Genomic DNA, 15,071 nt, shown 5'->3' with positions numbered 1-15,071 from the left:
TTTGCAGGATGAGGTAGATGTAAGTTCATGGTGAAAGTGAAGATGTAATTATAGCAAAAATTATGCCTTTCATGTCAGTGCCTGTGGATTCAATACATATTGCTTAAGGAATACCTTGGGCCATGCCCTGAAAGCACAAAGAAATAATTACATAAAATCTCCATTGTCAAAGAGTTTGCGGCCCTGTAGGGAAAAGGGACAAGTAGGCAGGCCGTTGTAAAGTGGGGCCAAGCAGGGCGAACCAGCTATCTCCAGGAACAGGGAGGGAATCCCACAGAGGGTTCCCAGCCCAGGCCTGATGGACCAGAGATTATTCCTTTAAGCTAGTGCCAGACCTGAGTTTAAGCCAATGAAGAAAGTTTAAACAAATTATACATAAAGGGGTGTAAAAGGTGAAATAAAATTTAAAAGATCCACGGAGGAAAATGGACATTGTCTTTCAAAAGAATTGTAAAATACAGTGCATGTAAAGCTACATTCAGTGAGTGCCCAGTTGATTCCCAGGTTCAAATAGGAAGCTAAGTTAAGTTCAGATGTAGTTAAGATCTATATTTAATGTTGAGCTCAAAAGTAAGATTCTGGCACTGTGGATCTGTGTGCATTTAACTGTGATTTTTAAAAATAGATCAAATTTATGTAAGCAAATGATTTAATCAAATGGCCTTTTTGACATTTATTCTTATTTTTCTTTTCTTTTATTTCATGGTGTGTGTGTGTGTGTATCTTTGTAAATTCACTTAAATTCTTTTAGGAATAAGGTGGATATAAGAAAAAAAAAAAAGAGAAAGAAAGTAAAAAAAATTCTTTGGGGCTGACTGTAAGCAGCCACTTTGCAATCCCGAAGGCTGGCCAGTCACATGCAGAGGTAGTCAGGCCCCAGTAGTACAACTTACACCTAAATGGAGCCTGGACATCACACATGTTCTTTCTTGGATCGCATGATGCCTTGCCACTCCACACCCATCACAGTTGGCCAAAGCATCCCCAGTGGGGTTGTGTGAAACATTAGTCAGAGGAGGGAATCATAGCTGTGGTCGGGGAGGAGGTGGTGGACAGTTCTGCAGTCCAAAATGGATGTACAACTTGGATTCAAAGTTAAAGAATGTCTTTGCTGCAGAACTTCTTGGGGTTTTTTAAATGTTAGTGATTGCTGTGAAGCTTCAAGAGGGACCTAAACTAGGAAAGGTTTTCTGAACCTATTTGAGTGCAGACCTTCTTATTTCTTGCAGGGATAGGGTTACCACGACCCTCACAGGACTCCGCTCACCAGCAGAACTTCCCAGGATAGACAGTGCTTTGCTGTCAAATTCAATTGTGTTTCAGGACACTCCCTCCTGCCTTCTGACCAGCAGAATCACCCCTGTCCCCTGACTCCTGAGACAGGAAGTATAGGGTCAGCCTTTGAGAGTTCTCCCCCAGTTCCCAGGCAGCTGTGTCCTGCTAGCAATGGAGTGGAGACTTCACCTCCCCTTCCCTCCTCAAAGCAGCTTTGGCCTGCCTGGGAGAAGCTAGTCTTCTTCTGTCCATAGGGCCTAGGAACCAAGACCCTGAGTCTTTCTTAATCAGATTATCACAGCATTCCTGTTGACAAGAATCAAGTCGTTTGACATTATATCCAACTCGTTTTAAGGAGTGACGTTAAGATGTCAATGTCGGCCAGGCACGGTAGCTCAGGCCTGTAATCCCAGCACTTTGGGAGGTTGTGGTGGGCGGATCACCTGAGGTCACGAGTTCAAGACCAGCCCGGCCAACATGGTGAAACCCCCGTCTCTACTGAAGATACAAAAATTAGGCAGGTGTGGTGGCAGGTGCCTGTAATTCCAGCTATTTGGGAGACTAAGGCAGGAGAATCTCTTGAACCCGGGAGGTGGAGGTTGCAGTGAACCAAGATCATGTCACTGCACTCCAGCCGAGGTGACAGACCAAGACTCCATCTCAAAAAAAAAAAGATGTCAGATGTCAATGTCACTATGACGTCACTTTCTAAAAATACTGTTTAGAGGGCAATTGTTTTGTGTGCACTTAATATTTAATTTTGACTGTAAGTCAAAATTATAGATTTGAAATATATTAAACAAGACATTCAAAATACAGTACTACTGTATTCTGATGTTGTTGACATTGGGATAGCCTCTCTATACCTACACAGTCAGTTTTGTTATTAATGTCCTAGCTAAATACATACCCACACTGCCTTTGTCACTTGCATGTGTGTGTATGTAATACAGCTCACTGTCCATATATAAATTATTTCCATAAACTTCTGACAATATAAAAAAGACAGGGCAGGTTTCTTATTTCTTAGTATTTAGAGCATCCTAGTCACAGCAGCCAGGTGCTCCAGGGTTCATTATATTTTCTTTACCTCCTAGCAGATATGAGGGAATGGCATTGGTAGGAAGAGTACAAAGATGCTAAATTTCATGAACTTTCAAAGCAAAGGATAAACTTTTCAAATTTGTCCTTTAAAGGTTGGAATAGACATGAAGGATAACTCAGGAAATAAGAAAGCAAGATTCAGGGAGCTGACCTTGTATTTTTTGGCAAAGAGGTCTAAGATGAAGCAAGATATCAATCTGCAAATATTTGAAAATGTAAACATCATTGAGTGAGAACATTATCTGGCCTGGTAGGCATGGGTTTAGCCAGCATTTCTACCAAGAAATTACACAATTAACTGCTATCGAAAATTGGAAACAGCATTAATAGAAACTAAGGAAAAAAGAGGAAGCCTTCTCACCAGAGACACAGATATTCCACTGGGGCAAGCCCTCAAGTCTGCTCAAGAAGATGCTTATTATTCATGCATTCAATACCATTCTAGGGTCTAGTGGCACAACTGGCATAATGTTCTTTAGGTTTTAAGTTGGGGGCTTTTCAAGTGGAAAAAGTACACAGTTAATTTCAGTACTCGCATACTCTACCATAGGAAAAGCAGCTTTGATAGCATCTTACCCTTGGGCTGAGATATGACCTAAAGGTTCAACCACAGTACAAGGACCTACCTTTCATGGCAAGGTGCCAATGAAACGAGAAACATTCTAGATAGCATTGAGATCAGTTTTCCATATATCACTGATCACTAGATATGGATAAACATGATTGGTATTTTTTGCTTATCATTTTTCAGAGTTATTGAGAGGGCAGCCAGCAGCTAAAATTTACATAAGTTAATTCAACCATTCATTCAAGAGACAAGTATCAGGGCTTTACTATATATGACACAGAGTGGATTTATCAAGAAGTTAATGAAACTTCAGCTTTAGGGTTCCTCACTTGCCCAGGTCCTATCCAAATCCTTGTACTTCATAGTACAGTCCTAATTTTGCATTTGTTTCCTCTAAAGAAAGCTCCCAAATTGTGCAATCTTAAAGGTCCATAAAATCTTCATCAGCCTCCAGTATAGACACTAGACAAAATGCACATGAGTTCCAGAGCCATCCGCCTGACACCAGGGCAGCTCTGACTGAAGCAAGATGTGAATGAAACCCAAACCCAGGCACCTGGGTCCTCAGAGCACCCTAAGAATTGCATTCCCCGCTGTGGTGTTCCTTCTCTGTGTCACCCTCTTTTTTCTTTGATGGCCCAGCGGTGACTCTGAGGATTCGTGTTATCTGTAATCCCAGGGACATGGGCAGGCTCAGGATGTCGGAACTCTGAATGAGGGAATGAGTGGCCTACAGAGCCGCTGTAACTTCTGGCCAGGCTACTACGAGAGGGCCTGCTTGGCTGGTCCTATGTGGATCCCTGCACATTAAGACTGCTCTGAATTGGAGCTGCAGGGTGGGAGAGACAGAATCAAACAAAACCTGGCTTATTCTGTTGCTAATTCTTTCCAGTGTTCCCTCTGTAGATCCTCAGTCCTAAGGTAGTGCAGACATGCCCCTCCACTCAACTGCTCCCTACTGGAAAAGAATCAGGTGGCTGGCACATGTGTGTTTTGTACCAAAACGCAAAACTTTGTCCTTCTCCTGCATCTTCTGACGTTAGCATGATCACGTGACCCTGATTCATCTTTGTATAGTGGCTAAAATATCTGGAATTGTGTGCTTTAGAATTTTTCATCTAGAAGCACGAACTGTATTCTGGAATTAGGTCATGTGTGAACTTCTGGATTCAAATTGGATAGTGGCGACTATTGGCTTATTGATCTCTTCTCTAGTTAAGGCACAATGCCCATCAAAAGAAGTGCAGATACACGAACTCCTCATGGAGCTCTGACCTTTCCCTTGTGAAAACAGCACAGATATTTCTGACTGAAATTCTGCCCGGGCATGTGACAGATTTCACTATGTGTATTCCAGCTGCATTACGATGAGCGGAGATCCCCCTACTATCATCTGAATTCATCCAGAGACGTGTTCCAGAGGCTACACTTGTCAAGTTCAACTTTCTCGCCTGGCCTTTTTATCAGAAATATCTACTCCCTCATTTTTTTTCTTTCATTTCAACAGAGTAATATTTAGCAAATAAAACTTCTTAAATGGAGAATCGAGGGCATACAGGGAGAGAAACTAAGTTAGAACTTATAAATAAAGGATCCAAGAAAGCAGTTGCATTTCCTAAATGTTTATAAACCTTTATTTATAAATTATAACTTAGTTTCTCTCCCTCTCTGCCCTTAGTTCTCTTTTTAAAGGTGGGAGCAGGCTCCCTGTGTTCCTTTAGGGAAGATTAGCACTTCTTAGATTGCTTGTCTCTGGAGCTACTACCGGGTCACACTGCTCCTTCACCTGTCTGCAAAACTGGCACCAGGAAGTTACTTGAGCCAGGTGTGTTCGGTCAGACCTGTCTCCTTCCAGGGCACTGCATCCTTGAAGGCCATAGAGTAAGGCCCACCCTTGGTTCACTTTGTTCTAGATCCAGACCTGCCCAGCCTTATCCCACCATCGACTGCACCAAAAGCCCCACTCCTGAGGTGGCTTTTATGAGATAAAGGTAAAGGACAGAAGAGAGAGAAGGTAGACAATAACCTCTGTCTGACTTGCCTCTTGTATTTGCCCATGAATAAGCAACAAACTCATCTTTGCAGACACAAAAGTTAATATTAACTCATGTAGTGGCTTTCTGACAATTTTCAGTGTGGAATTATTTTTACTTGAAAGAATTAAAACAACATATTTAGAGATACACGATTTAATCTGGGGTGCAATGCTTGAATTGTTGCAGGGGAAAAAAATAACGGTAGCTGTATGACTTACATATTAAAGACTGAAGAAAATGATTCGGGAGGTGTATATGTCTTCAACACGCATTCCCACGGGCCAGTCATTTACAGCTTTATCATGCTTACAGCTCAGTCTCTGGACTGTTATGTTGGCTCTAAGACTCTGACGCATCCACCACACAAATACATTTCATAAGCAACCCTGGACTCTGAGGCAAAGTATGCAAAAAAGTTCGTGGGCTGCTTCGAGTCTCCAAACAGATGAGAGGGGATTGGACGGGAAAGGATATTTCAAGGATTTGACATGTACTGATTAAATCCGAATAACTTTGCCTCTCTATTCCATGCCTAAAGCCACATATTGGTGGGTTTTCTTGTAATGAGTATGTCATTGTTATTCAGGTATATAATTGCACACACCACACACACACACACACACACACACACACACACGCCCCAAGAAAGCACAGCCCTTTCGAGATTTCCTCGATGCAGAAGCAGAGTGAGGTTGTGCCGAGCTTTATGGGAAAGAGCCCAGAGACCTGCTTTTGTTGGCTTCTCAGGTTTGCTGGCATGTGCAGCCTGGGGTCTCGCTCTCTTTCCCCCCGAAACACTGGCTGTCTGCACTGGTGAGAAGTGTGAGGAGAGGAAATTGGGGAAATAAGACTTTCTGTAAAATGACCACAACTGTTGGTGGGAGGAAGGAGTGGAAAGATGGAGAGAGGACGTTTTAGAAAAATGTGTTTTCCTTAAGCAACCAGAATCACAAAGTTCAACTAAGGCAATTTCTCTCAAACCCCCAGACTATTTATACGTTTATTTAATTCAGTGAAGAAAGGTCTGTTCCGTTATTTGATGAGGGTTTCTGACATGCTGCTACCAGCAATTTGGTTAAACTCTTCTAATCTTCAGTATTTTGGGAAGACTTGCCTTGTGACCTCTGGGTCATTCCCTGGATGGTCACTTATTATATTAACAGAGAAAGAGAGAAACTGCTAAAAAGTTAAACCCTAGAAGGTATGGAAAGAAAGAACAGCGCCCGGGGAAGCTGTGTGTGAGGTAAGTGCTTACTTACTTAATTAATTGGCTGGAAGTGTCTCTGATACTGTATTTAGTTTTCACAAAATGATGATATTTAAAAATGTATTATAGCTTTATGGGACACTTTTCTTTTGATTTTTAGGACAATTTTAAATAGGAGAGAATTTGTCACCTAAGGCTATTACTACTGATTGTTTCATATTTGTTTAAACATTCACGAGAGGACAAAATAAGATAGGATTGGGGATAACAGTTGATTGTGCATGAGTGTGAGTGTGTGCATGTGATCTTGAGGTTGCAAAAAATGAATTTTAAGAATCACTTGGATTTTTTTTTTTCAAAATCCCTCTTACAGGTTAAGGGGAAAAAGATAAATCTAAACATTTGAATTAATGGTACACATTTTTGGTCTTTGGTTTTCCACAGTTAAATACTACATTCGTTGTAAGTTTTCTAACCTGTGGGTTAAAGAAATTATGAGGTCAAGAAACATCTATTGAACAATAAATTCTTATTTCCTTCAAGCGACTAAATGCGGAAGTACAGAGGAGACAAACGTTGGCGTTACAGGAGCAATGTGGAAATTTCACCCAGTATAACATTTATTAGCTGAGGATAGTCTAAACTCTCATGAAATTATACACAGATTAAAAAACATATTAATCATGGGTCATGAACAAAGTTCATAATGTTTCCAAACTCAGGATTGTTTACATTCCTTACACCTACCACAGAAAACTTACATAACTTTTCTCATAAGGATAGGTAACAGATTTTAAAATATTCCGGCGAGGTTTCGCCTTACGGCAATCTAAGCTGATTTCCCCACTGACAAAGGAAAGTAACTGCTTCAGAATTAGCCAAAGAACTATGTAATCGCTGAAAATCAATAACAAACTTGCTCTGACAGACCCTTGCAAAGAGAAGTCGGAGTAATTCTTCTCCCGCAAGCTAGACCCCTGTACACCCACCGCAAACAAGACAACATCTGGATATTGTTTCACGAGCAAGAATAAAACACTTTTTTTGTCTCATCATTAAGTAAAATTCCGTTTTCCACATGCAAACAGCACTTGTAAATTCCCCCAGATAAGCACGGGCGTCTTGAATGATTTAAATAAGCTTTAAAAGAATCACAACGTTTTCATACCTTTAGAAGTAAAGTTTTTCCAAAATACCTCCAGCATGCCACATGCCCCAGAGTTGACATAAGCGCCGTGTACCTCTTACCTGCAAAGACTGAAGAGTACAGACTCCTGGCTGGATGGGAAGTTATGTCAGGTCAGAGAAATGCTCAGTCCACAAAGGTTGCCTTGGGAAACATAGGTGTTTAGGGTTCCTCAAAATGAAGAAAACTCTCTCACTGTTCACTGTCAGTCAAAAACAAGTTGGTACAAGTTTGAGTAAGAATAACCTGGAGGAACTGAAGAGAGAAAGGAAAGAGATTGGGAGACATTGGGCAGAGGAGGGAGGGACAGGGAAGGAGGGAGGGAGGGAGGAAAGGAGAGAAAGTGAGAGACAGAGAGAGAGAGAGTGGGGGAGAAAGAGAAAAAGAGAGAAGGAATCTGAGAAAGGAGACCATGATGTCAGCATGTCTTAAGATCTTAAGGAAATCTACAGACGAGCACAGGATTCTAGTGGGCATCCAGTCCGGGCTCTCCAAACACCTGTGCAAAAGAAAACTGATGCCTTTTTAAAGAATGCCAGTTAATCTTTGAAGAAACTTTGGCCATTCTTATCAAAGCTTTTGTAAGGTCCCTTTGACTAAGTAAACTATAAATAAATAACCAGATAACCTTTTCTAACAATCTCTCCTTTATCCCATGTTTTCTTTTTCTCTTTCCTCTCTCCTCCCCAAATGAATATTAACAAAATCTCTTGCCTCCTGGGGGAATCAGAACGAACCCATACAGACTATACCTATATCAAACATAGCTAAGCAAAATGCCACAGAGGAAAACTCATGTTTTTAGCTCAACCCCCTTAATGAGCTGATTTTTTTTCTATTGCCCTGCTTTCCCTGATAAATATTATATATATATAAAGAAGTTGAATAGACATGGGCAAAATTTGGTTCTTCTGGATCATGGAAACTAAGCTTCGGGATATGTGTTGGAATCTAGGTTCCAGCATTCTTGCATAGTCTGGCATCTTTATGAGAAATGTTCAGAATTCCATCCTTGAAGAAGTCTTCTAATGGAAGATCTCTGGAAGCAGAGACAGGAAGCTTCTTTCGGGAATGGGGTTATATGTCCATCCTATGCAAAGTGACTCTTGCAGCCACCACATCAAGGGAGGCCAGTCCAAGGCTCATGTGCTCTCCTGGCCTTCTCATGGCCAGACTGCATGGGGACCGTGGTCAATCCTAAGAGATGGAATGGGTTTTTCACAAGCACTTCCCCTAGAGAGAGCCCTCTACACTGGTCCAAAGGCAATGCCAAGAGACACAAAGGGTCTCTTTCCCATGGGAGACGATGATATACCCACACGTCCCCTGCCCAGGCACGTCAGTGGGGCCAGACCACGGCATCTGGTTTGACATAGAGCAGACAGAGTGAGGAACACTTTGCTTCTGTTGGAAATGAATGATACTTCCTCTCCCCAGAGTACTGGGCTCCGCAATTCACCCCAAGTGCAGCTGCTGCTGTTCTGGGTGCTTGAACTAAATGGGAGCTGGAAGGGATGGGGTGTCATTCTGTCTTTAGGAAGGAAGGGCTGAGACCTCCTTATTTTCTCCCCCCTCTCCCTCCTGACTCAAAGCTCAGTGCATAAATCATTCCATTTCTGTTTTCCCAGTGGAGATGGTATGCCTCAGTCTCCTTCTGTTTTGCTCTTTCTTTCCCTGGAAGCAAGGGACTCCTTTTCAGCCTGGGAGTAAAAATGGTGGCCCTGGAAAGAAGACACTGGGCTCCCAGGGGTTTAGGGCAGGAGGATTAAGAAGTCCACAAGATTTGGACTTCTTAAAGCTGGTACAGCCTTACTCTAGCCGTCTAGAATCAGATAGACCTCCTGCGAGGATATGCTAAAAGTCCCATAGAAAACAGGTAAGCACAGAGGTGAAGAACGATGAAAGAGGGAAAACTGAGAATTAAAGGATCTGAGTATACACCAGCTGCTCAGGTGGGATGACTTGCAGGGGCTGTTTCCTCGGCCTGGACTGGTCCCCTCTGGCCTTCATTCACCAAGCTGACTCATTGTTCAGGTCCTAGCCCCAATGGCACCTCCTCTGGGACATGCTTACCTGATCTGGTCTGGATCCAACTCTGTTCCCCAAGACTCCCTTTTGTTGTGTATCTCACTTACCACTGCCTCAAGTTGCCCTAAAGCTTTTCCGTTTACCATCTGTGTTCCAGTCTAGAGCTCAATGGTACCTGTCTCGTTCACCAAACATCTTTCCAGCAATATCTGGCACATCATAGTCCCTCAAAAAATATGCATATTTGTCAAGTGGGTTGATAAAAGATTACATATGGAAGATATGATTTATTACCATGGAACTTTAATCATCTCCTTATATTTTAATCTGTATTTCCAGCCTCAGCTTTACTTAATAAACTAACATTGGAACACCTTTTTTCAATTTGTAAAACACTGCCAGAAATGTTGTTAATTCCATGCTCAGACCAAAATGTAGGCATGATTAGTTGTATTTTAAGGGCAAGAGATGGAAGCCAAAGAAGATAAGTGATTTGTGCAAAGTCACACAGCTACAGAGCGATGAATTGAAGCTCAAAACAGCTCTTTTCACTTTCAGTCCATGCATTTTTCATTATTGTACATTTTTCTTAAATTCTTATATTTTGAGCCTACATATGCATGTGTAGCTTCTTCTCAGCATTGAGTTATACACTGCATGAATTATAACCATAGTTTAGTACTCTGGGAAGTTTTAGTTCTTGTAGGACCATATGCAGTAGAGTGGATACTCATTTATAACAATCTTAAAGATAATGGAAGGAAAAAATGAGTCCAGAGTAGCAGAAATAAATTTTAAAGTTTAAATGCTAAGACAATGTCCTTCATTTTGGTGATGTTTACCTGTTTTTGTTACTTTTCATTTGTTGATATGTTAACAATTAGATTTTGAGGCTGCAGATCTGACAGTTTACCAAAGAAGATGAGACATTATAAATGTATGACTGCAGGGTTGAAAGGTGAGTGGGGAAATTCTAAAATGCGCATCTATGTGACTTCTGTCATAGAGGCCAGGCTTTGTTTAGCGTGCTTTAACAACTGAATGATCTAAGTATTTCTGGAAATTTCTGAAGCTGACTAAGGAAAATAGGACAAACTATTAATCCTGACAAAACAATATTTTCTGCCATCCAATCTCTCTCTCATCCAATGAGTAAAATTTGTTTCACAATCTGGTTCTAAGGAGTACAGCGGGAAATCTAGTGTATAAGATTACATGAAATAACATAGCTAATCATTTCATAATTGAACATGGTTAATTTTACTGACCTTTTAGCTGAAGACAAAAACAAATATAAATGACTATTCAGTAGTTGTGTTTACTTCTTTCTGCTCCCCAACCCCCACCTCCACAGTTAACTGAAAGAGAGATTCTTAGGTGTGTCAAATTTGCATAGAAAATACATAGAAGTCTGGCTTTTTCTATGAAGATCTGAAATGACATCTGAATACTGGGCAGAAGAGTTCACAAGAACCAAATTTTTCAAGAGAACTGTTCCACAAGAATAATTTCCAAAAAAGAAAAAAAAATGCTATAATGTTTCCAATCTTCATCTTGGCTTGAATCAAGACATAAAAAACCTTAAAGTGTGATGAGAGGGAAAAAATATTTTTACCTTGGAATAAATTCTATTTAAGTTGGGTTAGATATGGAGCTATTTATGGAAGCTTACAACAGTTCTTAAAACTTCCTCAGAATCTCCCATGAATCTAGCAGCTTGAAGAGCCCTCCACAGGTACATCATGATATGGCCAGCTGTCTCCAGTTTGTTCTCACCATCCTTATCCTAGAGGCATTGAAAATGATTCCTTGGAATATAGGTGAGTCTTGAAGCATAAAGTGTACCCATTTCCAGACCTCACAGGCCAGAGGTGAGGACCTACTTGCCTTTGGGTCTTTCTAGCAAGAAGCTTGCCCTGGGAAGCCACAAAATTAAAATCTTGTCTGGAGGTAGATTATATGGAAATAGACGTTGAGACAAAAATGCGCAGGCAATTTATTAAAGTAGTACTCCCAGGAGGAACCCAAAGTGGTGTGGGGAAAGCAAGGCAGGAAAGGAAGAAGCCAGGGTACAATTTTAGGACAAGGACAAGACCCAGTCCCTGCCTAACCCTGGGGAGGGAGTTCTGGAGTGAAAATAGCATCCTAGGTAAGAGAGCTGGGCTTTCATGATGCTGCCTATCAGTCTTTGACTGAGAGTAGAAAGGGTGATGGGAGCATGCAATTTCCCAAGGGCTCTGGCTTCCTGCATCTGCAACGGAAATGGAAGTGGCTCCCATAGCCCAAGGGCAATCTTATGAAGATGGTGGTAGGGGCAGCAGGCTGTTAAAATTAATATACACACAGAAGCACAGGAATGGGCTCTCAGAAGCAGTGCAGAACATTCACAGGGCTTGGGGCAGACTCCCAGCAGCACTGGTTGTGATGGCTAATCCTGTGAGTGCTGGAATGCTTTCCAATCCATGGCGCAGGTGCTATTACTACCCCTAATCATCACTCCTCAATCCCTCAATGTTTCCATCCTCCTCCAATTTGTCAGTTTCCCAATTAAAATAAAGTCGTGAATTTCAGCATTAAAATGTGGAATTCCATTTAAGATGCACGAGATTTTATTATGCATATGGTCTTTTCCTCAAAATGCCAGGAGAATCCTAGCAGGGCTTTCTTGTTACTAACAGAAACCTTTGTTACTGGTATCATGTCAATTTAGTTTGATTAGTAACTAAATCAGATGCCTTCTTTTTGCTGAGTTCTAAAGACCCTCCAGTTCCTAAACTGGAGTAAATTATCGTTCAGCAGAAAGATGGACAAATAGCTAACCATGATACATTGTGATAAGTGTTATAGGACCATAATATTCTAGAAGCCCACAGAAAGGGGAATTTACTCTATCTGGGAGTTTGAAGGTAGCCTTCCAGAGGTGGGAACAATTGAGTGCAGCCCACAAGATTTCCATAGGTAGAGACAAAGTAGGGTTGTTGACATTCCAGGAAAAATGAAGAGCAAATAATTAAAGATTATTTAAGTAAAGATTAAAAGAGCCAAGTGATCTGACCTCTGGGACAGCTTAGCAATGTAACTCTAGCCTTAGCCTCATGGAGTTTAGACAGCAAGAAATCACAAGAAAAATGGCTTTGGTTATAGAATCGCCTGTCTCCCCTTGTCTTTTACCTTTCCCTTGGGAGAAGTAAATGGGGCTGAAAGCAACCTCTAGCCTCCCACTGGAGGCTTCCCCATCTTCCCACCACCCACCATCCTCAACACAAAGCATTCCTCCTCAGGAAGACATGGAAGCTATTTTATTCACATTCTCCTTAAATGAGATGGTGCAAAAATCATCCAAAAATGCAAAACTTACTTAATAAAAATGTTACCTCCAAGTCATTCCTTTGTCAGGTGACCAACAATCCTGGCTTTCCACTGACTGCCCTGGTTTTAACACTTAAAGTCCCACATCCTAAGAAATCCCCTACTCACTGGCAAATTGCGACGACGGGTCACCCTATTCCTCTGTGTGTCCTCAGCTCTTTTGAAGTCAGCTGTTAAATGCAATACAAAATATTTGGAAAATGAAAGCATTAATACATGCCTGATATCCTAATTTGTTAGCACTGAGTGCACATTTGCCATGGCGTCTGTAAAATCTAACTTTGTCAGGTGGGAATGTACATACTTAAAAGTTGGGTGCATGAAGTGCCCGCCTCTCTCTATAGGGGCTCCGTATGGAAGTGTCCTTTAAACTTCTACTGGAGTTAGTTGGTGATTCTAGGTCCCTATCAGCGGCATGGCTTCAGAATTGAGAAACTGTGAAGCAACCGCTGACATGAACCCAAGGGTGATCCGGTTTCCTCTTGCTTTATTCAAATTGAACTTTATTCCTTTATTGTTGGTGCAACCTTACACCACATGTTAAATACACACCGTTTGTTCCTGGTTCACCTCAGACAGGCTTTTACCAAGTGAACTATTTTGTGGCAATTCCCATCAAAGAAGGGATAGGATAATGACTGTTTTCCACTGTTGACAGTGTGGGCTGGCAAATAGAAAAGCAATATCTGCTAAGTATAGTTACCTTCTCCAGCCCACTGCAACCAGAGTAATCCTGCCTTGCTTTGAAAGCCTCACCGGATCATTCGTCAATGTGTGGCATGCTGGCTTGTATTACCCCCACCTCTTCTATTGTTGTCTTATTGTGGTTTAACTCTGAATCAACTGTACAGGGAGCCTCCTAGACCAGACGGTGAGGTATGTGTGCCGTGGACCCTATCTCTACCAGATGGCCAGACACATTGTCTTACACACAACAGATTGACTTTGAACCCAACACTCCAAGACCCACTTTACAATATTTGAAATAGAATATTACAGAAAATGCGATTATCACTTGAATAATTTCAAAGATCAATTAGGGAAGACAAAAGTAGTGATTCATTCTACATTTCCTTCCATTTTCATATTTTAGCAATTGGTCAATTGGTGCTTGACTGATGATCAATCACACATTTCAGCTTTAAAAACAAATCACCAAGCCAATGGGAGATCTGTCTTTCAAGTTGGCAATATCAATGGACAGGCCAGGTGTTTGATTCTACCTGCTGTATTCCGGCACATCCTTCATCACCAAGTTCCATCAAACTGTCTGAAGCATGTGAACCTCCAGATCTCTCCTGTACTGATATTTCTTGCTATGACATTTCAATTCCTAAGCATAGATCAGTCCTCTTTCACCCTTTTCCAAGTTTAGTTCTTGGCCTCTGGAAGAGCTAGCTGGGTATACACTGCATGTTTTATGGCCCTTTATTTGCTCCAGCATGTAGTGATATTATTAGGCTATAACGTCCTCATTTTTAACATCCTGAACCACTTCCCTATCAATCCATACAGTTTATCCCTCTAATATCCACATAGAAGAATGTCATTCAAACCCTGATTCTGCACCAATACCCCTCCTTCTACCTGGCATCAATGCAAGAGGGCCTAGGAGAAGTCCCAGATCTCATCTTGGGTATTTATTATTAGCAGGAGAGCTGGGTAAACAACTAGGTTTTTCACTTTGGGAGCTTTCCCATTGCAAAATTGTACCCTTTTGCCAAATATTCTAGTTATTGTGGAAAAACTGAGCAATGTGAATTGGCTAAGTTATGCAAAGTGGAAGATCTCAGCCCAGTTGTCATAAAAATCTAAGGGACTTCACACTGAAGGACTAGCAGGAGTATAGAAAGAGGGTGTTGTGAACTCAAACTCTTGACTATTAAATCCCGCCTATTCCTTATCAGCCCTAGCAAGGCACAGGGGCTAATCCAGCAAACATTTCCTAGAGAAGCCACAACAAATACATTAAGCTAAAAATGAATTCAAAGAGAAAGCTGTCCAAGATCATCTTATTCTATCATTGCTCTTCAGCTTATCAAATGTGCACGTAGAGATGATGGAGACTCCAGCCGAAAAAGAGATGATAAAGAATGCCTAATAATAGCGTAGTGATTTTTCTTATTTTTCTTCTCCTTGACTGTCTGACCTGAAGAATAAAAGCTAGAGAATTATGACTGAGCCAAAGTCAGGCTTCTGAAATTAAAGTCAAACATACAGCCTTTAGTTTCCTTGGTATTTGACCACACCTATACAGACTAGACATGCAGTGACTGTATTTTCTTTCCTTCTTCATTA

General features: G+C 41.3%; 1 protein-coding gene across 3 annotated transcripts in view; it reads right to left on the bottom strand.

The window, feature by feature from the left end:
- The window catches only part of KCNJ15 (potassium inwardly rectifying channel subfamily J member 15), a 48,214-nt gene extending 40,294 nt beyond the window's left edge, over window positions 1–7,920 (bottom strand). For 2 of the 3 annotated variants that reach the window (XM_004092316.2, XM_012501922.1), the window contains exons 1-2: window positions 7,831–7,920; window positions 7,439–7,578 (exon numbers count right to left, since the gene is read on the bottom strand). The gene's annotated coding sequence lies outside the window, so the exon portion shown is untranslated. The remainder of the gene's footprint in view (window positions 1–7,438; window positions 7,579–7,830) is intronic. The other variant, XM_003263923.3, reaches the window with a different exon arrangement.
- Window positions 7,921–15,071: the final 7,151 nt, after the last annotated feature.

The sequence above is a fragment of the Nomascus leucogenys genome, chromosome 25 (genome assembly GCF_006542625.1).
Source record: "Nomascus leucogenys isolate Asia chromosome 25, Asia_NLE_v1, whole genome shotgun sequence".
Classification (NCBI taxonomy): domain Eukaryota; kingdom Metazoa; phylum Chordata; class Mammalia; order Primates; family Hylobatidae; genus Nomascus; species Nomascus leucogenys.
The sequence above is the reverse complement of the archived record's forward strand: the minus strand, read 5'-3'. Positions and strand labels throughout refer to the sequence as shown.